Here is a 20,908-nt window from a genome sequence, read left to right as displayed (position 1 = left end):
CTTCAGGCTATGGGGCTGCAGTTTCCTGGGGCTGGTTGCAGCTCACTGGTGGATGAGACTTGTCCTGAGGCTAGAGCAGGCTCACTGGTGGGCAATTCTGGGGATTCTGGAGAAGGTTCTGCCCATTGTTTGTGGAGCTGCATCCCGAGGTCTCTGGTTGTAGGACCTTGGGGGGTCTTAGATCTAGTGCCTGTGCAGTGGTGTGTGGGGCCTGGTCCTGGGCCCTCTGCTGTGCAGGGCCATGTCCAGGGGCGACTGTGGGTTCAGAGGTTATTAAGGCAGTCTGTGTCCTGGTGGGTGGGGCTATGTCCCTGACCAGTGAGTTGTCTGGACTGAGGCATGCCAGTATTGTTGCCTAGCGACTGGTGGGTGTGGGCAGGACTGGGTCCTGAGGCTAATAAGCTAGATGTAGGATTCCAAAATGGTGCTTGCCAGCATCAGACTCTATATGGTAGAATGAGCTCCCCAAAATGGCTGCCACCAGTGCCTCTGTCCCTGAGGGTGAGCACCAATTGCCTCTTGCCTCTCTGTGAGACTGTCCAAGATCAGCAGGTAGGACTGATCCAGACTCCTTTCAAATGACTGCTTCTGATCCAGGTCCCTGAGCATGTGGGGTTTTGTGTACACCCTTTAAGAGTGGAGTGTCTTTTTCCCACAGCCCTCTGTGTCGAGTGAATTTAAGCCTTGCTGGCCTTTAAAGCCAGATGTTCTAGGGACTTGTCTTCCTGGCACAAGATCCCCAGGCTTGGTAGCCTGATGTGGGGTTCAGACCCCTTACTGTTTGGGGGGAACCTCTGCAATTGTAATTATTCTCCTTTTTGTGGGTCATCCACCCAGGGGTATGTGTCTTGACTATACAATACTCATCCTCTCCTACTCATCTCACTGTTGTTTCTTATTTATATCTTTAGTCACAGAAGATTTTTTTCCTGTAGGTTCTAATCTTTTTTATCCACAGGTGTTCTGTAAATTGTAATATTGGTGTGCCTGAGAGAGGAGGTGAACTCAGGGTATTTCTATTCTTCCATTTTGGCCAAACTCTATTTATTGTCTTTTTGATAACAGCCATTCTGATAGGTGTGAGGTGATATCTCATTGTGGTTTTGATTTGCATTTCTCTAATGATTAGTGACATTGAGGATCCTTTCCTGTGTTTGTTGGTAATCTGTATATCTTCTTTGGAGAAATGTCTATTAAGGTCTTCTGCCTGTTTTTGGATTGGGTTGTTTATTTTGATATTGAGCTGCTTGTGTATTTTAGAGATTAATCCTTTGTCAGTTGCTTCATTTGCAAATATTTTCTCTGAGGGCTGTCTTTTTGTCTTGTTTATGTTTTCTTTTGCTGTGCAAAAGCTTTTAAGTGTCATTAAGTCCCATTTGTTTATTTTTCTTTTTATTTCCATTTCTCTAGGAGGCGGGTCAAAAAGGATCTTGCTATGATTTATGTCATAGGGTGTTCTGCCTGTGTTTTCCTCTAAGAGTTTTATAGTGTCTGGCCTTACATTTAGGTCTTTAATCCATTTTGAGTTTATTTTTGTGTGTGGTGTTAGGGAGTGTTCTAATTTCATTCTTTTACATGTAGCTGTCCTGTTTTCCCAGCAACACTTATTGAAGGGGCTGTCTTTTTTCCATTGTATATTCTTGTCTCCTTTAACAAAGATAAGGTGACCATATGTGCATGGGTTTATCTCTGGGCTTTCTATCCTGTTCCATTGATCTATATTTCTGTTTTTGTGCCAGTACCATACTGTCTTGATTACCGTAGCTTTGTAGTATAGTCTGAAGTCAGGGAGCCTGATTCCTCCAGCTCCGTTTTTCTTTCTCAAGACTGCTTTGGCTATTCTGGGTCTTTTGTGTTTCCGTACAAATTGTGCAATTTTTTGTTCTAGTTTTGTGAAAAATGAGATTGGTATTTTGATAGGGGTTTCATTGAATCGGTAGATTGCTTTGGGTAGTATAGTCATTTTCACAATGTTGATTCTTCAAATCAAAGAACATGGTATATCTCTCCATCTGTTTGTATCATCTTTAATTTCTTCAGTGTCTTATAGTTTTCTGCATACAGGTCTTTTGTCTCCTTAGGTAGATTTATTCCTAGATATTTTATTCTTTTTGTTGCAATGGTAAGTGGGATTGTTTCCTTAATTTCTCTTTCATATTTTTCATCATTAGTGTGTAGGAATGCAGGAAATTTCTGTGCATTAATTTTGTATCCTGCTACTTTGCCAAATTCACTGATTAGCCCTAGTAGTTTTCTGGTAGCATGTTTAGGGTTCTCTATGTATAGTATCATGTCAACTTCAAACAGTGACAGTTTTACTTCTTTTTTTCCTATTTGGATTCCTTTTATTTCTTTTTATTCTCTGATCACTGTGGCTAGAACTTCCAAAACTATGTTGAATGATAGTGGTGAGATTGGGAAACCTTGTCTTGTTCCTGTTCTTAGTGGAAATGGTTTCAGTTTTTCATCGTTGAGAACGATGTTGGCTGTGGGTTTGTCATACATGGCCTTTATTATGTTGAGGTATGTTTCCTCTATGCCTACTTTCTGGAGAGTTTTTATCAAATGGGTGTTGAATTTTGTCAAAAGCTTTTTCTGAATCTATTGAGATGATCATGTAGTTTTTATCCTTCAGTTTGTTAGTATGGTTTATCATACTGATTGATTTGCGTATGTTGAAGTATCCTTGCATTCCGGGGATAAGTGCCACTTGATCGTGGTGTATGATCCTTTTAATGTGCTGTTGGATTCAGTTTGCTAGAATTTTGTTGAGGTTTTTTGCATCTATGTTCATCAGTGATATTGGCCTGTAGTTTTCTTTCTTTGTGACATCTTTGTCTGGTTTTGGGATCAGGGTGATGATGGCCTCATAGAATGAGTTTGGGAGTGTTCCTCCCTCTGCTGTATTTTAGAAGAGTTTGAGAAGGATATGTGTTAGCTCTTCTCTAAATGTTTGATAGAATTCACCTGTGAAACCATCTGGTCCTGGGCTTTTGTTTGTTGGAAGATTTTTAATCAGTTTCAGTGCTTGTGATTGGTCTTTTTGTATTTTCTATTTCTTCCTGGTTCAGTCTTGGAAGGTTATACTTTGCTAAGAATTTGTCCATTTCTTCCAGGTTGTCCATTTTATTGACATATAGTTGATTGTAGTAATCTCTCATGATCCTTTGTATTTCTGCAGTGTCAGTTGTTACTTCTGCTTTTTCTTTTCTAATTCTGTTGATTTGAGTCTTCTCCCTTTTTTTCTTCATGAATCTGGCTAATGATTTATCAATTTTTGTTTATCTTCTCAAAGAACCAGCTTTTAGTTTTATTGATCTTTTCTATCATTTTCTTCATTTCTTTTTCATTTATTTCTGATCTGATCTTTATGATTTCTTCCTTCAACTAACTTTAGGTTTTCTTTGTTTTTCTTCCTCTAGTTGCTTTAGGTGTAAGGTTAGGTTTTTTATTCGAGATTTTCTTGTTTCCTGAGGTAAGACTGTATTGCTATAAACTTCCCTCTTAGAACTGCTTTTACTGTGACCCATAGATTTTGGTTTGTCATGTTTTCATTGTCATTTGTCTATAGGAATTTTTGTGTTTCCTCTCTGATTTCTTCAGTGATCCATTGGTTGCTTAGTAACACATTGTTTAGCCTCCATGTGTTATATTTTGTTTTTAAAATTTATTTATTTATTTATTTTTGGCTATGTTGGGTCTTTGTTGCTGCATGCGGGCTTTCTCTAGTTGCGGCGATTGGGAGCTACTCTTGGTTGCAGTGTGTGGGCTTCTCTTTTTTAAAGAAAATTTATTATTATTATTCTTTATTATTTTATTATTTTTATTTTTTAACATTAGAATATATTTTGCATTTATATAATAAAATATAGAAGACAACAAAAATAAGTGAGCATTGCTACAAGCAACAACAGAAATAAAACTCATGAGCAATATTCAGCAAAACAAGGCAGACATAAAATGATAGACATTGTATGTTTTCTTTTAAAAAATTTCAAAACTGGGCAAAACAAATTTATGGTGAAGATAATTGTTACTTTGGGGGCAGAAAGCAGGAGTCATGACCAGGAAATGGTATAAGGAAGGCTTCTGAGGTTCTGGGAAAGTTCTGTTTCTTGATCTGAGTAGTGGTTGTACTAGTGGGAGTTCAGATAACTCACATAAGTCATATGTTTATAGTTAAACTTATGACTTATGAACTTTTCTCTATGTTATAACTTATTAAGAAAGCTAAGTCAAAAGTCTTATTTAGTTCATTAAGATCAGCAGTTGTCAAAGAATTATTGAATATTATTTTAGACACCTACAAAGTTCAAGGAACTGTCTTAGGTGATAAAAAAAAATTCCAAGTCCATTCCATTATCAAATATTTTTTATTCTTATTAGTTATCCATTTTATACACATCAATGAATACATGTTAATCCCTATCTCCCAGTTCATCATACCACAACCCCCACCCCCCGCCGCTTTCCCCACTTGGTGTCCATATGTTTTTTCTCTACTTCTGTGTCTCAATTTCTGCTCGGCAAACTGGTTCATCTGTATCATTTTCTAGGTTCCACATATATGTGTTAATATATGATATTTGTTTTTCTCTTTCTGACTTACTTCACTCTGTATGACAGTGTCTAGATCCATCCACGTCTCTACAAATGACCCAATTTTGTTCCTTTTTCTGGCTGAGTAATATTCCATTGTATATATGTACCACATCTTCTTTATCCATTTGTATGTCGATGAGCATTTAGGTTGCCATTGCAGTGGCTTCTCTTGTGAAGTATGGGCTCTAGGCACACGGGCTTCAGTAGTTGTGGCTCTAGAGCCTGTGCCTTCAGCACAGGCTTCAGTAGTTGTGGCACACAGGCTTAGTTGCTCTGCAGCATGTGTGATCTTCCCAGACCAGGGCTCAAACCCATGTCCCCTGCATTGGCAGGCAGATTCTTAACCACTGCACCACCACGGAATTCCCTGTGTTTTGTTTTTTCCAGTCTTTTCTCCTGTAATTGATATCTAATCTCATAGCATTATGGTCAGAAAAGATACTTGATATGATTTCAATTTTCTTAAATTTACTGAGGCTTGATTTATGTCCAGGATGTCATCTATCCTGGAGAATGTCCCATGTATACTGGTGAAGAAAGTGTATTCTGCTGCTTTTGGATAGAATGTCCTATAGATATCAATTAAGTCTATCTGTTCTGATGTGTCATTTATGGCTTATGTTTCCTTATTAATTTTCTGTCTTGATGATCTGTCCATTGGGGTAAGTGGGGGTGTTAAAATCTTCCACTATTATTGTGTTACCATCAATTTTCCCTTTTATGGCTGGTAGCATTTGCCTTTTATATTGAGGTGCTCCTATGTTGGGTCCATATATATTTACAATTGTTATATCTTCTGCTTGGATTGATTCCTTGATCATTATGTATTGTCCTTTCTTCTCTCTTGTAACAGTGTTTAAAGTCTATTTTGTCTGATATGAGTATTGCTACTCCAGCTTTCTTTTTTTTTCTTTTTTTTTTTTTTTGTGGTACGCGGGCCTCTCACTGTGTGGCCTCTCCCGTTGCAGAGCACAGGCTCCAGACGCACAGGCTCAGTGGCCATGGCTCACGGGCCCAGCTGCTCTGCGGCATGTGGGATCTTCCCGGACCGGGGCACGAACCCGTGTCTCCTGCATTGGCAGGCGGATTCTCAACCACTGCGCCACCAGGGAAGCCCCCAGCTTTCTTTTGATTTCCATTTACCTGGAATACCTTTTTCCATCCCATCACTTTCAGTCTATATGCATCCCTAGGTATGAATTGGGTCTTCTTGTAGGCAGCATATATACAGGTCTTGTTTTTGTATCCATTCAGCTAGTCTGTATCTTTTGGTTGGAGCACTTAATCCAGTTACATTTAAGGAAATTACCACTATGTTTGTTCCTATTGCCATTTTCTTAATTGTTCTTTGTTTTTGGAGGTCTTTTTTCTTCCCTTCCTCTTTTTTTCTCCTCTCCTGTGGTTGGATGACCATCTTTAGTGTTGTGTTTGGGCTGCTTTTTTCTTTTTTTAAAAATAAATTTATTTATTTATTTTTTGCTGTGTTGTGTGTTTGTTGCTGAGCATGGGCTTTCTCTAGTTGTGGTGAGCACAGGCTACTCTTCATTGCGGTGCAACAGCTTCTCATTGTGGTGGCTTCTCTTGTTGGGGAACACAGGCTCTAGGCACGTGGGCTTCAGTAGTTGTGGCACGCAGGCTCAGTAGTTGTGGCCCATGGAGTCTAGAGTGCAGGCTCAGTAGTTGTAGTGCATGGGTTTAGTTGCTCCACGGCATGTGTGTTCTTCCCGGACCAGGGCTCGAACCCGTGTCCCTGAATTGGGAGGCGGATTCTTAACCACTGTGCCACAAGGAAGTCCACTTTTTCTTTTTTGTGTGTGTATCTACTGTAGTTTTTTGGTTTTCTGTTCCCATGAGGTTTTGTTATAGTAGTCAATACATGTACAAAGTTGTTTTAAGTTGCTGGTCTCTTTCATGCCTGGAGAAGTTCCTTTAGCATTTGTTGTAAAACTCGTTTGGTGGTGCTGAATTCTTTTAGCTTTTGCTTGTCTGTAAAGCTTTTGATTTCTTGTTCCTCTGATGGGTGGGGCTGTGTTCCTGTCTTGGTTGTTTGATCTGAGGCTTTGCAGCACTGGAACCTACAGGTTGTTGGGTGGGGCCTGGTCTAGGTACTGAAATATGGACTTCTGGGAGAGCTCATTCCGATCAATATTCCCTGGGGCTTCCGCTACCAGTGTCCTTGACCCCACAGTGAGCTTTAGTGGAACTTTGCCTCCCCAGGAGACCCTCCAAGAGCTGTAGATAGGTGTAGCCCAGGTTCCTATGGAGGTACTCCTTTGTGCTGGGTCCCAGTGCACGTGAGACCTTGTGTGCACCCTCCAAGAGTGGAATCTCTGTTTCCCTCAGCCCTGTGGAGTTCCTGCACTCACACCCTGCTGGCCTTCAGGGCTAAGTGCTCTGGGGTTCTTCCGTCCAATGCCAGACCCTCAGACTGTCTTGGAGGGCTATTTTATGTGAGAACATACCTGTATAGGCTGTGTGGTTTTAAAGTTTTTTGGTGTGTGGTTGTTTTTAGTATAGATGTCTGCCACCTGTTTCCTCAGTGTATGCTGGCCATTATTCCCTTTATAGGAGGTGTGACTAATGTCCTGGTGACCAGAGCCTGAACTGGATATTGAGCAGGGCCTCCCCTTTGCTCTGTGTTTGTCACTGCCATGTCAGAGGTGCGGTCTGCTCACTAGTTGTAGGAGTAGAGGCCCGCAGATCTGTTTCTTAGCTGTGTTTCTGATCTGTGGTATGAGGTAGGTGGGAGTGGAGCATGCCCACCGTGAGAGAAGCCACTGAGTATTCCTCCTCTGGAGCTGTTCACCAGTGGGTGAGCTCTGTAGTGTCACCATTCATGCATTGTGCGAGCTCTCAGATTACACTGCTGTTAGCACTGCTCTCGGCCCCACCTTAACTGTGGGTATGCCAGCAATTGGCCCTGGTATCTCAGACATTGTTTTCACCATACCACCAGGGTAGATCCACTGAAGTCAGGACCCAGGGTTGTAGTAATCATGGATCTGGACCTGCTGTGGGCACTACAGGGGCAGCTCAGACGCTGGCCTGGCCCAACCCCACGTGGATGTGCCCACAAGGTCTACAGCTGCTAAAGCTAGACCCGTCTTGGCTGCGGGAGCCCTTGTTGTCCATTCAGTTGTTTTCTAGGTGCTGAGTTTACAAAGCCGGTCACGGGGGTGTCAATTCCCAGTTTGCGCAGCTGCAAGGAGAGAATTCACCTTTACATCCTTAGCTGCATGGTCCCTGGGGCTCAGCTGTGGTTTCAGCCTCACCTCTGTGTGTGGGCCACCCACAGAGGCTGCCCTGGAGCTCACAAGTCTGCACTGGAAAGGAGGGGGTGCGGAGGTCGTGGTGGCTGGGGTCATAGCAGCCCTGGTGGGGACAGAGCATGAGGGTTAGCTCGTGGCTGTGGGTGTGAGAGAGCTGACCCCAGCAGGGGCTCTTCTTAGTGCCAAGGAAGGCAGAGGCTGGAGCATAGGGAGAAGGCTGCAATGGCGGCCCCTCCCCTTGCGTGGCACTCAACAATGGCACTTCACTTCCATGACAGTCGGGGTTTCCTCCTCAGTATTCCAGGTTGTGGGTTTCCTCACTCTCCTTTCCTCAGGCTGTCTCCTCCCTTCCAACAGAAGTCCTCTCCCCAGGTTTGCTTTCCAAACTCCATGTTCCAGCACCCAGCTCTGTCTGCAGCATTGGACACACATCTCAGGAGGGGGCACAAAGGGCTCTGGCATGGACCATCTGTCTTGACAGATGTCAAGACAGAATGGTCTCATTCTGTCTTGCCTGAGACAGATCGGTTGCTCTGCTGTCCTCCGACAGCCCCCGAAGCACCCCTTCTGTCCCAACTGATCTCCCCGCTGGGGAGGGGGCTTCACTGACTGTAGGAACCTCTCCTCTCCTTCAGCTCCCATGCCAGGGGTGCAGCTCCCATCCTGCTTCCTCTCCTCTTCCTTTCACCTTCTTCTTTCTTTCATCCTAACTGGTATTACAGGGCTTTTTCTTGTCCTTTTAGGCATCCAGGGTCCTCTGCTAGTGTTCAACTTGTGCTCTGTGAGAACTGTTCCATTTGTACATGTATTCTTTTGTGTTTTTTGTTTGTTTTGGCTGCACTGCATGCAGGATCTTAGTTTACTGACCAAGGATACAACTGTGGCCCCTGCAGTGGAAGCACGGAGTCTTAACCACTGGACTTCCAGAGAAGTCCCTGTACATGTATTCTTGATGCATTTTTGGGGAGAGATGAACTCCACGTCCTCCTACTAATCTGCCATCTTGACCCTTGGTTCCTTGTTTTTTCAAAAACATTTTAATTGAAGCATAGTTGATTTCCAATATTGAGTGAGTTTCAGGAGAACAACATAGTGAATTCTTTTTCCACTATATTAGATTATGGGTTATTACAAGATAGTAGGTATAATTCTCTGTGCTATACAGTAAATGCTTTTCGGTTACTTTTAATGTATAATAGTTTTTATCTGTTAATCTCATACCTAATTTGTCCTGTCTCTCCTCTTGTCGCATTTGGTAACCACAAGTTTATTTTTAGGGCTGTAGGTCTGTTTCAGTGTTGCATATGTATTAGTTTGCATTATTTTTTACATTCCCCATGTAACTGATAACATTCATTGTTTGTCTTTGCTATCTCACTACTACCACAAAGCATAATATTGCCTAGGTCCATCTACATTGCTGCAAATGGCAGAGTTTGAGTTTTAGTTAGGGCTGAGTATTATTCCATTGAGTGTGTGTGTGTGTGTGTGTGTGTGTGTGTGTGTGTGTGTGTGTGTGTGTTTGTATCCCAATTCTTTTTACCTATCAGTCTGTGAATGGGCGCTAGGGTTGCTTCCATGCTTTGACTATTGTAATGATGATGCTATAACATACGGGTACGTGTATCTATTCCCGTGAGTGTTTTCAGGATATATATGTTTAGGAGTGGAAAAGCTGGATGACGTGGTGTTTCTGTTTGTATGTTTTGAGGAAACTTTATGCTGTTTGCATGGTGGCAGCCCCAATCGCCATTCACACCAACAGTGTACGGGGGGCTTCCCTATTCTCCACCTCCTTGCGAAGATTTCTTATTTGGAGCCTGTTGGATGCTAGCCACTGTGACAGGTGTGAGGTGATATGTCATGGCTGTCTGGATTGGCATTTCTCTAACGATTAGCGATGTGGAGCATCTTTTCAGGTGCCTGATAGCCATCTGCCTGTCATCTTTGGAAAAAGAAGTGTATTCCGATGTTCTTCCTATGGTTTGATTGGGTTGTTGGTTGGTTGGTTGGTTGGTTTTTCTCCTTTGGAGCTGTATGAACTGTTTATATGCTTGGATTCACCCCTTGTCGGTCGTTTCACATGCAGATATTGTGTCCCATTTTTAGGTTGCCTTTTCGTTTTGTCGATGGTCTCCTTTGCTGTGCGAAAGCTTTGAAGTTCAGCTAGGTCCCGTGTGTTTAGGTTTGCTTAGATGACTTTTGCCTGAGGAGACAGATCCCTTGCCAAAGAGAGTGCTATGATTTATGTCCAAGAGTGTTCTGCCAGTGTCTCATCGAGGAGTTTTAGGGATTCAGGTCTCACCTTTAGGTCTTTCACCCACTTTGAGTTCTGGTTTGTGGAAGGTATGTAGAAATGTTCTAGTCTCATTGTTTTCCATGTAAGTGTCCAGTTTTGCCTGCACCACCTGTGGAAGAGACTGTCTGTTGTCAGTTGTGTACTCGAGCCTCCTATGTCATCGACTCATTGACCGTAGCTGCCTGGGTTTACTTCTGGGCCCATTTCTGGGCTTTCTGTCCTTTACCATTGAGCTCTTTGTCTGTTTCTGTGCCATACAAGGCTGTTTTGATTTCTGTAGCTTTGTAATTTGGTCTGAAGCCTCGGAGCTTGGTAGCTCCAACCGTCTTCTTTGCTTTCGCCATGCTGGGTCTATGCTGGGTCTTGTGTGCCTCCCTACAAATTGTAGGAATATTTGTACTAGTTCTAAGAGAGACATCATGGGTATTTCGCTAGTTATTGCTTTCAGTCTGTAGATTGCTTCAGGTAGTATGGCCATTTGAGCAATCTTAATCCTTGCAGTCCCAGAGCTCGGGCTGTTTACTTTTCTATGTATCATCTTCTATTGGGTTTGTCAGTGTTTTTAGTTTTCAGAATATAGGTCTTTCACCTCATTGGTTAAGTGTATCCCGAGGTGTTGAATTATTTTAGGTGCAATTTGAGAAGGCATTCTTCTTCTCATGTTTTTTCTTTTTCTTTCAGGGAGTTCCTTCATTTTTATGGAAAAGCAGTATGTTTTTGTGTATTCTTCTTGTATGCTGTGAGTCTGAGGAAGTCTTTTTTTAGTGCTGATATTTTCAGCATGGTGAATTTAATGTTTTTCTGTTTCCAAAGTATTATGTCATCTGAAAATAGTGACAGTTCTCCTTCTTCATATCAAATATGTATTCCTTTATTTCATGGTTTTACCCCATTTCTGTGGCTAGGACTTCCAATACTCTTTTTTTCCCATTTTCAAAATTAATTTTTATCAGAGTATATTTGCTTTACAATGTTGTGTGAGTTTCTCCTGTACAGCAAAGTGATTCAGATATACATATACACATATCCCTTCATATTTGGATCTTCTTCCCATTAAGTCACCACAGAGCAATGACTAGAGTTCCCTTTGCTATACAGAATGTTCTCATTAGTTATCTATTTTATACATAGTATCAATAATGCCAGTACTCTTATTAATAGAAACTGCAAGAGGGGCACTACCGTTATTCTGCTTCAGGCAAATACAACAGGTTTGCTGTACAAGAAATGTTTGAAGCTGCCCTTTCTTATACAACATTTTCATATAAAAGCCTGTATTGTGTGTTGGAAAAAGTCTCTCCAATAAAAGGTAGAAGACACAATGTGCTTTGCTGATGACAATACCAAATCGCAATAAGCTCTAACATATTGCAGAAGAAGACCCACCATACTTTGCCATTCCAGGAAGAAAACTAATTCCCTGTGTTAAGTTTGTAAATATTGATACATAGAAAAGCATCTTCTCACATCAATAGTGGATTAGTAGTTTGTGGGGAGTTGAAGGAAGCTACAGCTTTAACTATGCTGTTTAGATTTTCTAAAATATGCATCTAGGTATTATTCCTAAAGTGAATAAAAATAAATAGGAATTTGAAAAAGCTAGTTATGCATTCTTGGGGAATAACAGAATGGCCCTCATTAGAGCCAATGTCAAGAGTACTGTCAGGCTGGTGCCCTGGACCTGTGCCTTAGAGTCTCAAATGGTGGTACAAAGCATTCACTGTGCCCAGATGACCAATGTTGCAAGAAGTCCTGAGTCTCACTCGGTGATATCCATCATGTGCCTGGCTTCCTGTGCCCCAATTCTCTCACTTTTCCTCTACCAGTGGGACTGTAGAGAGCCACCTTGTATGCTACTCAGGATCAGGATTTATTTGCTAATTGTGTCCCACAGTGGTTCAAGCAATTCATACTGCTTGCATAGTCAGTATTGACTGACACCAAGAAAGCCCAATGAGTGGGCCTGATAAACCACCCTGATGTTATTTGGGCATCTAGAGTAAAGAAAAATAAGGCAGAAGGAAAGGTATCTGATTTGGTGCACAGCAAGCCATTTCTGAATTACATAGCGGTTATGCCATGAAAACACCTGGACCAGTACTTTCTAATAGATCAGACCCCTTTTTAGGATGATGATGATGATGATATTGGTTACCATTCATTGGACGTTGGTTACATGCCAGGCACTGTTCAAGATTCTGAGAACAGGGCTTTACACTGTGAAGTTGGAAAGGCAGATTATAAACACAATAAGCAGTAAACAGCTACTGTTTACCGTGTTCCAAGAACATTTTACATACATTATCTCACACCCCCCCTGCACAGTAGATGGCATTCTCCCCACTTCACACGTAGGAAACTAAGTTTAGAGAAGGTGAAAGGACTTCCTGTGATCACCCAGTTATAAAGTGGCTGACCCAAAGAGGAAATGGGGAGTGTCTATGTCAGGCCCCCAGTAACTGCCTTTGTCTCAGGACAGGACCACATTCCCTTGGGAGGGGAGCACACAGTGAGGATTCACAGGGCCCAGGACAATGATGAGCCCAGACGGGAGACTATTGAGGTCAGAGCAGTGGACAAGAGGTGGTGGTACAAGGCAGGGACAGTAGCCACCACATTCAGGGCCCCAATACTGATTATGCCGAGCCCTGAGTTACACCTGGTGTCCTGGCCAGGTTTTGGCTCCTCCATCTGTCCCTTAAAACACAGCATGTTCACACTCACTCTCCTGAATGGAGCCCCCATCATTCCCTGACCATGGTACGTTCAAGTGTTGCCCACAGAATTCTCCAGGACCAAATTAGTTGTTTCCTGAAAGCTCCCTAACATCTCCCCCCACCTCCCCACCCCACCCTCTGTCCAAACAATAGGAGCACAGCAGCTGCTCCCATCACCTGGGGACATGGAGATAGGTGCCAGCGATATCACATTCACCCCACGAGAACTCAGGTTCCTGGCAGGGCCTGCCAAGCCAATGTATGGCCCCTGAATGTTCCCCGCAGCCAGAGTCTTGACCTAAGCAGGGGAATTTCTTGGCCAGCAGCCAAAAACATGGGACATGCAGCCATGAGTGAATACAGGCAGTAGTGTAGGGGAAACCCCTGAATGCAGGCCCAGGAAGTTTGAGTTCTCTTCATGACATTGTCACCAACAAGCACGGACATGACCTCAACCATAAACCTCTCTGTTCCTGAACCTCTAAAATGCTGAATGAAAACAAGTTCAGTGATCTTAAACTTTCTCCCCAAACAGAATCTTTGTGTAGTTGCATACAAGGAATTTTTATGCCCGTGGCTCCTGGAATTCTGATCATTGGTTCTGGGATGTGGCAAAGAATCTGCATTTTATACTAATTGGCCAGAGAAGGCCCATGTCTGCCAATTCACAGATCACTAGCTTGAATGCCCATCAAGGGAAACCTGATTTTAACAGAATTCTGTACAAAGGAATGCTATGTGGCCCTAAAAATGAGAACACACATGCTATTTTATAAAAATAGACAAAGTGAGCAATCACATGGTTGAAAGACAGAGGAGGAAATGTTTCACATTACTCTGAAACTAGATGAAAGTATTACCCATTCCAAAGTAATTATAGAGTGTTTTCTCCTATTAACTCTGGATAAGCTGTTGAGACACACCTTCCCTTTACCAATACCATCTGCTGGTAGACTCACCTTTAAAGTGACACCAAGATCAAAGGCGCTGCTGCCTGCATCATCTTGAGGGGAGCCTGATGCGTCAGACCCAGATCTGCTAGTTCTGGGCTCTAGCCAATTGCTTCTTCCTTTGGCATGACTTTTTCATCGTTTGTCAATTGGACTACAACAGATACACCTCTCAAGTGTAGTGTAGGTCAACTTAGAGAATGTGAACTGTTGGTTTAGGTAATGGAAGTATAACAATGACCATCATGCTAAACTGATAGATATATAAGTTGATCCTGCAGTGACTGCAATTAAGACCCTCAATCCTAACATCTCTTTCCCTTTTGACACCGCTGGGAGGATCTGACAGTCGTTAACAACTCAGGTAAACAGAAGCTTCGGGATAGCATCCCCAACACACTCCACTTTTGGACTAAAAGAAGATAAAAGGTCACCTCCAGGGCGAGGTCTCAGGGGACGAGGGAACTGCATCTCACTGTCCTGGTGCAATGATCCACTGGTGGGACTTGAAATTTAATCGGTTTTCTGGTTAAGGATTTCTACATCTGACGTCAACACGAGGAAAGCCAAGAATTCGACCCAGGAAGCCTAGTCCTAGAGCAGCACGATTGCTCTGCCCCCCTGAGGCCTATAAAAGTATTTCTCTTGAGTAAACTTCCCACCACTGCCAGGGCTATTGGGCAACACAGAGGCCTCCGCTTCTAGGGGCGGAGCCAAGGAAGGGGCGGGGCTTAGCGTGAGGCTGCTTTGCGACTCAGGTTCCGCCAGCGTCACTCACAACATCCTTGGTCCGCTACTGCGCAAACCAGTCCACGTGAGGACCTGAAGATTCACACACGCAAAGCTGAGCCCAGCAGCTCCCCTAGAAGCCAGGACCGAGAGGCGCCCCCTGAGCTCCGAAGTTTCCAACCGCTTTGCCTAGTCCTGCACCACGGAGACCTGGCCCGCCTTACCTGTCAACCAGGAGTCACTGCCTGCAGGACGGACTCCATCTCGCTCTTTGCCTGGCCCAGGGACCGCCCGCGCCGCCATTGAGATGATGGGCAGCCGGCCCCGCAGCCCCAGCGCCTCCCCTGTGGACCAGTGGGGACCGCAGGCCGGAGAACCCGGCCCTGCCAAGCGCCGCGAACGGAGGAGCCCGCAGGGCCCGAGTCCAAGTACAAGGCGGCGCCTAAACTGGACAGCCTGACCTGGCCCCCGACCGCGGACACGCTCATCTTCGTGGTGGGCCTGCCCGCCGGCTGTGCCCTGCACGTGCCCCTGGACGACGTCGATGTGGTGCTGGAGCCGGAGCCAACGTCCGTGAGGCAAGTGTCTCTCGGAGATCACATCCTCATGCTGGTCCCTAAGGCCCTGGTGGGGCCTTATCGAACAGCCCTTGGGACAGGGCCTGGAACGGGGAGCTTTCCTGGTCACTCCCGGGGAGTACCTTGCCCTGGAGCAGGGATTTTTCTGCTTAGCTGTCCCAGAGATCGCTGCCAAGAAGAGGCCAAAGAGGAGGACGCGGACACGGACGCTGAGTTCCTGCCACCTGGGATGGATGCCACAGCCGGCTCCGTTGCTGGGCTCCACCCTTCCACTGGAAGTGTGCCTGGCTTCGACCTGTTGGGCCTAGTCTCAGAGCCGTCCCCTCGGGCCCCCAACACTAGTCCAGAGAGACGCTCTCCTCACCACGACGACAACCTGGACTTGCACCTTCCGGAGCCCTTCCCCGACTCACCACTCCAACCTCTCCCTCCCTCTCCAAGTCCAGGTCCTCACCAGCATCCCCAACGCCCTCATAGTCCTCCACGCAAGACCCGGAAATGCCTGTTCCCTGAATCAACCGCCTCCCACAATTCCTGGCCAACTCAACGGGGACCAGGAGAGAGTCTTCTGATATTGGCTCTGTGTGCATTGCACACACCTTAAGAATCACAGGAACGGATGCTTATTGGATTCAGGTTGCACTGCAGAATTTTGATCAGTGGCCGACTAAAACACCTGAAAGGAAGCTCACCCGGGCAAAGAAAAGCCTCTTGAAATACAGTGTGCTTTCTGACAGCCAGACTGCTCCTTAGGTTTTCTCTAGGGAGGTCACTCTTAAGCAGCTCTACCCGCCTCCACCTCCCAGTTTGCTTCAAACTTAAGCGACAGCACTTTGCTCTAAAAAGCCATCCTTCCCAGGCACCCTACCACTGCCCCTTCCACTCCTTTAATGGTCGATAGAGTAATTGCTAAATTTCTTTTGTCTACATGGTTTTGTCCCTAGTGTCCATGATAGTTTGACTACCCTCTGCCCACTGTGAACTTTTCTGGATTTTTCCCTCCTGAGATGAGTCATGCTCTGAATAATGGACTGTATTTTGGCAAAATAATAATTATATTTGAAATTATATGTCTCCTTTTTGATAAGGTTGGGGCAAGTCAATGGAATCCTTTTACAGGCTTCCTTGTTCTTTGAACATACTAGATCATCTACACATTGTGTTAGGACTAAATCACACGGGAAATTTAGATCTTTTAACTCTTGATCGACAACCAGGGACAAATAGAAGGGAGCTGCAGTGTACTCCAGGGGCATGACTGTCCAGGTATGTTGTTGTCCTCTCCAGGTAGCAAAATCATATTGACTGCCTTGGTCTAGAGGCACACGAAAAAAAGGCAGAGCAGAGATTCATTAGAGTGAAGAAAGTGGCTTCATGTGGAATTGATGACAGGATGGTATTTGGGTTAATTTCTGTCAGGTAGTGAGGTATACATATTTTGTCAATGGACTTAAGGTCTTGAACAAATCAAAATCCTTGTCTGTTTGGCTTCATTTCTTTCTTTTTTTTTTTTTTTTGATACGCTGGGCTCTCAGTGTTGTGGCCTCTCCCGTTGCGGAGCACAGGCTCCGGACGCGCAGGCTCATTGGCCATGGCTCATGGGCCCAGCTGCTCCGTGGCACGTGGGATCTTCCCTGACCAGGGCATGAACCCTCGTCCCCTGCATCGGCAGGCGGACTCTCAACCACTGCGCCACCAAGGAAACCCTGGCTTCATTTCTTGCTGGGTGAGAGTGTTACAAAGGCAGTGCATGGGAAGACCTTTGTAGAAGGCATTCAACTATACGTTTGAGCTCTCCTTTTGGCATCAAGGGATATTGTGGGAAGTTTGGGTAATGGTTTTGTAGAATGTATCTGAACTTTAATAAGTTCTGCTCCCATTATTTTACCTGTTTTTCTTTTTTCCCATTACTTTTTCGATATCAGGGGAATATCTAGCCGATAGAGGGTCAGATAATGGTGTCAAAATCTGGGGTATGTATCAAATAGATTGGGGATGCAAAGGTATACTCAGAACAGACTCAGTTGGCTATGAACAGAGAGGTCCTCTGAAAACTCAAGAAATATTCCCTCTGGTGAGCTTCTAATATAACAATTCTCTGTGTAAAGTTAAGTTCTACCCTGTTAGATTGGCAGGTGTGTTGTCACAGTGCAGGAAGGAATGTTTCCAGTCAAAGGGCTCAAGGGTTATATATAAAGGCTGGGAGACAGGGAAAATCTGTGTATTATTTGAAATACTGATCATGTGTGTGGGATGTTTATGCCAAGGAAGAGGCTGAGCAGAGGTGGCAGGGTTTATTACAGAAAGGGTAGCAGTTGTATTGAAGGACTTACACTACTAAGTTTCAAATCTTACTAAAAAGATACAATAATCAAGACAGTGTGCTATTGGCACATGAATAGTCATACAACAGGTCAATGGAACAGAATTATGAGTCAGAAACAAATCTTTACATTGATGGTCAATTTAGTTCTGAGAAAAGTGCCAAGACAATTAAATGTAAAAGGCATAGTCTTTTTTAACAATTGAATCATCACATTCAAAAAAACCTTAAACTATTAGTTCACACCATACCCACACACAAAACCACAAATTGGATCAAAGACCTAGATGTAAAAACTAAAACTATTAATTTCTTCAAAAAAAGGGGGGGGAAATCTTTATGACCTTGGTTGGGCAGAAGGTTCTTAGATACAACACCAAATTTACAATCCATTTTTTAAACTTGGTAGTTTGAAAGTCATAAAAATTTTATACACATGCACATCAAATGTCATTAAAAAATAAAAATTTTAAATACACCTAAAACTAATATAATGTTATATGTCAATTATATCTCAATGAAACAATGGAGGAAAGTCCATACAATGGGAGAAAATATGTGCAATCACATGTCAGATAAAGGACTTGTGTCCAGAATATATAAAGAACTTTTACAACTCAAAAATAAGGCAAATGAGAGAATTTTTAAATGGACAAAAGATTTGAAAAGATAATAACCATAAAATATACACAACATAGGCTTAGCTAATACACTCATGAGAAGATATTCAATGTCATTAGTCAGTAGAGAAATGCAAGTTAAAGCCACGATGACATACCAAAACACACTCACAAGAATGGCTATAATGAAAAAAGACAGACAATACCAAGTGCTAGTAAGAATGAGGAAAGAGTGAAACCCACATGCATTGCTGGTGAGAACGTCAAACTGTACAGCCATTTTGGAAAACCATTCCATGGGTTTACTTTTAAGTGAAACATAAACTTGCCATTTGACGCAAGAATTCCATTCCTTGGAATCTGTGCAAGAGACCTAAAAACATATGTCCCCACAAAGACATGTATAGGAGTGTTCATAGCAGCATTGCTCATAAAGTCCCCAAATAGAAATAATCCAGGTGTCCAAATACTGATGAATGTATGGAAATGCAAATGTGGTATTTCCATACAAGAGATACTACTCCTCAAGTAAAATGAAAGAACATATACAACATGCTACAACATGGAAAAACCATGGATAACAGCTGCTATAACCGGAATAAACTACCAAAACAGTATATTAACTGAAACAAGCCAGATGCAAAAGACTACACATTGAATGATTCATTTCTATGAAATATCCAGTAAAAAGGCAAATTTATAGACACAGAGGCAATCAGCGATTATCTTGGTCTGGGGTTTTGAGAAAGGATTTAATGCAAATAGGCATAAAGGAACTTTCTGAGGTAATGAAGATGTTCTAAAACTGGCTGTGGTGATGATTACCCAACTCCATAGCTTTACTAATAAGCATTAAATTGAAAAAAGAAAAATTAATGTCACCTGTAAGGAACAAATGGATATGATGTATCTCCAGAGAAAGACACAGGATCACTTATTAGTATTCAAGGCAAAAATATTTATATAACTTTACTCTTACCATGAGGAAACATCAGAGAATCTCAAATTGAGGAACACTAAGAAATAACTACCTATAATTTTCAAAAATATTAATGGCTTGAAAAACAACAGAAGGCTAAGGAACTATTCCAGATAAAAGTTAACTAAGGAGACACGACACCTGAAAGAAATGCATGATCCTGACCTGCATCTTACAGGCAAAAAAAAAAAAAAAAAAGATAAAAGGGGTGGCAGTTAATTGGATGAAAGCAGACCAAAGGTACAAACTTCCACCTATAAGATAAATAAGTACTAGGGATGTAATGTATAGCACACTAACTATAATTAACATTGTTGTATGTTATACATTAGAGTTAAGAGAATAAATCTAAAGAGTTCTCATCACAAGAAAAAAAATTTTTTTCTTTAATTTTGTACCTATAGGAGATGAGGGACTTTAACTAAACTTATTAAGGTAATCATTTCATGATGTATATAAGACAAATCATTATCCCGTACACCTTAAACAAACAGTGCTGTATGTCAATTATATCTCAATAAAGCTGGAAGGAAAAATAATAGCAAATTTAAAATTTTTAAATAGATACAGAGATAGAGACATATAATAAACGATATTGGTAATATAATTGACAAAATTGGAAAATGGACTATGGATTAAAGCATGGCAACAATGTTAAATTTTTAAAAATTAGATAACTGTTTTAAAATATATATGAAAGAATATTCGTGTTAGGAAATATACACTGAACAATTCTGGGGAAAAGAGTCTGAATATATACAATTTACTCTCTAATGATTCAAGGAACAAATATTTATGTATGTGTATATTTATCTATCTATCTATATAAACATACATATCCTGTGGTCTTTCTGAGAGACAGGAATAAAGAAGGATAAAGCAAATGTGGCAAAGTGTTAAAAGTTAATAGAGGATAAAGGAGAATTCTTTATATTGTTTTGGCACTGTTTCTGTAAGTTTGGAAATATTTCAAAATAACGCATTAAATATTCAATAAAACAGTAGGACATTGATAATTCTTTGACATGACATTTATTTCTGTGCAATATGCTTAATAGGCAAACACTAGCAGGAGTCCCACCAAAGTCTAGAACAGGAAAAGATGCCACTTTTCCAATAATATTTGACATGGTACTGGCGATACTAGCCAACAAAATCAGACAAGAGAAAGAAATTAGATGTTTAAAATCTTAAAGGGAGGAAAAAGAAGACCATTTGCAAACCATATGATTGCAAAACTAAAAAAATAACTGAAAACAATAAGAGAATTCCCTAAAAAAGCTGAATTCAAAATTAAGATACAGAAATCACTGTCTTTCACTTATAACATAGAAGCTTAAGTCCATGGTTAAAAAAAAAACATTAAGAAACCCAAACTGCATTTGGCTTCAGCCTTAGCCTTTAAAAGGCCAAATAACTCCTTCAATGACAGTTTTGTCATCCTTAAAATAGTAAAGGATTGATAATCGTGTGACAACACAGGCCATCATCATATCAAATCATTGGGATAGCATATATCTAGCACTAATTCAATGCAATTCACCACTCAGTAACATGTTCAGGAAGTAAAGAAAGCACAACATAATATACCAGAATTACCAGTATTACTGTGAGATAAGCAGAGAGTGAGTGGCCCAGTACCTCATTCTGCTTCAGGCAAAGACAAAGGTGTTGCTGTACAAGAGATGTTTGAAGCTGCCTTTTATTATACAACATTTTCATTTAAAAGCCTGTATTGCATGTTGGAAAAGGTCTCTCCAATTAAACACACAAGGGATAATGTACTTTGTGGATGACAATACCAAACAACAATAAGATCCAACATATTCCAGAAGAAGACCC

At 42.2% G+C, this 20,908-nt stretch overlaps 1 pseudogene; it reads left to right on the top strand.

Moving 5' to 3' along the window:
* The first annotated feature begins 14,876 nt into the window (after positions 1-14,876).
* LOC131757623 (proline-rich protein 23C-like) lies at positions 14,877-15,748 on the top strand (annotated as a pseudogene).
* Positions 15,749-20,908: the final 5,160 nt, after the last annotated feature.

This window comes from Kogia breviceps, chromosome 5 (genome assembly GCF_026419965.1).
Source record: "Kogia breviceps isolate mKogBre1 chromosome 5, mKogBre1 haplotype 1, whole genome shotgun sequence".
In the NCBI taxonomy this organism is placed as follows: domain Eukaryota; kingdom Metazoa; phylum Chordata; class Mammalia; order Artiodactyla; family Physeteridae; genus Kogia; species Kogia breviceps.
The sequence above is the reverse complement of the archived record's forward strand: the minus strand, read 5'-3'. Positions and strand labels throughout refer to the sequence as shown.